We start from the raw sequence: 2812 nt of genomic DNA, 5'->3' as shown, positions 1-2812 counted from the left end.
AAACTAAACAACTAATTAAGTTCTACTTAAAGACTACAGATTCTACACACTTTCTCTAAGAGGGAGCTATACTGACGACCCCGGCACACACATCTTCCATCGACGTCAACCAACCACACACACACACACATCACGTGATGTTGTGTACAGGCTCACTGGCACTGGCTGTTCCTCTCTCCTGGTTTCTTAACCACCCGGCCCTGATGGTGATTGGGCGCAGTCGCGTACAACTACTCACCGTAACAGCACGGCGGGGAAGGGTGGCCAGAAACACACAAAACAACACGGCACGTAACACAACAACAGAAAGAATTCAAGTTCTTTGGCAATAACTTCTTTAAATTGGAGATTACTCACTAGATGAGAATTCAAGTGCCAATGTCTGCAAGAAGGATTATCATACGGTGGACTAATAGTAATGCTAATAGGACAATGATCAGACAAGACTTGAGTTCCAGTTGAGCATTCATTAATTCTATTCAAAACATCTCTAGATCATAAAAAGTAATCAGGGTAGTGTAGTAGTAATAGTGGTAGGACCCATTTGCAGCACAAAGGAAATCCGGAACAGTTGGTAATGACTTTTAATGCCAAACTCAGCAGTGACACAGCTGGGTAGGTAAAGCAGTGCACAGAACAGTTCAACAATCCAGCAATGAATCTCCACAAAGTCGGCGACTACCAGGTGGGTTCGACAGGCCAAACTGGACCGAGAAGCAGGTGAGTGGGTGGTGACGTTTGCCCTAACACACACACAGTTTAGTTCAGGTTAGGGCAGGGGTGGGCAAACTTTTTGGCTCAGGGGCCACAATGAGTTTTAAAATTTGACAGACGAGCCAGGCCAGTATCAGATGGATGGAGAGTGTTTGTGTGAACTAATAAAAAATTACAAGTAAAAGCCCTTAACTAAAAAGGAAAGAAAACTTACATTTAATTTCACTGGGAACAGTGTTGTTTTCACCCTTTTTTGCCAGTGCATCAAAGTTTGGAGTCAGTTTGGTTGTGGCAATTCTCAGGACAGATCTGAGGTGTTCATCAGTTAACTGGGATCTGTGGCGTGATTTGTTGATGTTCATCACGCTGAACGTCTGCTCACACACGTAGGTAGAGCCAAACAACACCAGCATCCTCTGTGCCATCCTCCTGATGTTTGGAAACTTGGCTTTGCTTAGTGAAGCATAAAACTCATCCAGTTTAAGGGAGTTGAACTTCTCCTTTAAGACGGCGTCACATTGAAGATCAATCAGTTCCAATTGCAACTCCTGCGGCGCTGTTTCATAGTCAGGGGACATGACACCAGCTGAAGTGACTTGTCAATTTTTACAAAATCAGAGAACCGACGGCAGAATTCTCCATGCAGGTCGTCCAGCGATTTGCTGTATTTCCTCACATGTCGAGGGGCCTCTTTCAGTGTCGCTAGTGTGGGGAAATGAGCGAATGATTTGTTTGAAATTTGTCTTGAGAATAAAGTCAACTTGGCTTTGAAGGCTCTCACATTTGTGTAAATTTCATGCACAAATTGATCTTTCCCTTGTAGCTTCATGTTCTGCTCATTCATGTGTGTCAATATGTCCACAGCAAAAGCAGAATCACAAAGCCAATCTGCGTCGCTCAGCTCGGGAAAATCGTCAGCTTTCCTGATTAACTCCAAAAATGAGCTAATCTCCCCTTTGAGCTCCCACACTCGTCGACATACTTTCCCCAAACTTAACCATGAGAGTGATAAAGCAAGTCCTGGTGTTCAGCATCAGTTTCCTCAAGGAACTTAATAAACTGACGATGCTGAAGTCCCCTCGCTCGTATACAGTTAACGAGTTTTACGACTGGCTTCACTACATGATCAAGCTGCAATACAGACTTACACAGGGCTTCCTGATGGATTATGCAGTGTAGGAAAATTCCATCCAGCTCAGGGTTTTCCTCTTTCCCCTTATCCTGGATTCTTTTCAGCAGCCCGACGTTTTTTCCTGTTAAGTTTGGCGATCCATCTGTGGTGACATTGGCAAGTGTACACCAAGGTAGCTTCAGCCTCTCGATGACACCAGACACCCTGTCATACAAGTCCTCTCCTCGTGTTGTCCCCTTTAGAGATTCCATGGTCAAACATTCCTCCGTTATCTCAAAATTGGCATTAATCCCTCTGATAAAAATCAAGAGCTGAGCGGTGTCTTTTACGTCGTTACTTTCGTCCAGTGCTGACGAATATAACTTAAATGACTCAGCTTTTTTGTTTAACTCACTGGCTAAGTCTTCTTCAATTAGTTCTACACGGCGAGTCACTGTCCTGCGTGATAAACTCATTTTTTCAAATTTGTTTTTGCTCTCGGGACACAAGAGACCTGCTGTCTCTACCATGCATTCTTTCAAAAACTCCCCTTCGGAGAAAGGCTTGCTGGCCTTTGCTAATTTGAATGCTAGCAAATAACTTGCCTTGGTGCTTGACTCTTGAATAGCAGTTTGTCGGAGAAAAATATTTTGCTGAGTCTTTAAATTGGCTGCCAACCTCTGAGCAGCAGCCGGCCGTTCTTGCGTTGACTGTTGGCTAGCGTAGTTAGCATGCTTGGCGGAAAAGTGGCGGCTGAGATTGTATTCTTTGAAAACCGCAACGGTTTCTTGGCAAATGAGTCATACAGCCTTTGATCGCACTTCGGTGAAAAAATATTTAGCAGTCCACTCCTCAGTAAACACTCGGCACTCACTGTCGACTTTTCTTTTCTTTGGTCCACTCATTGTTACAGAAGGGCTCAATGCAGTGGCAAAGGTGAATTAGACCTCAAGACCCGTGACCAAGCCTCCTTTCCATAGGCCTTGC

At 44.4% G+C, this 2812-nt stretch overlaps 1 pseudogene; it reads right to left on the bottom strand.

Moving 5' to 3' along the window:
- Positions 1-791: 791 nt before the first annotated feature.
- On the bottom strand, positions 792-2576 carry LOC141756342 (general transcription factor II-I repeat domain-containing protein 2-like; annotated as a pseudogene).
- Between the last annotated feature and the right edge of the window lie 236 nt (positions 2577-2812).

This window comes from Sebastes fasciatus, chromosome 18, assembly GCF_043250625.1.
Source record: "Sebastes fasciatus isolate fSebFas1 chromosome 18, fSebFas1.pri, whole genome shotgun sequence".
NCBI classification, from domain to species: domain Eukaryota; kingdom Metazoa; phylum Chordata; class Actinopteri; order Perciformes; family Sebastidae; genus Sebastes; species Sebastes fasciatus.
Note: the sequence above shows the minus strand (reverse complement) of the source record. Positions and strands in the feature narration are given on the sequence as shown.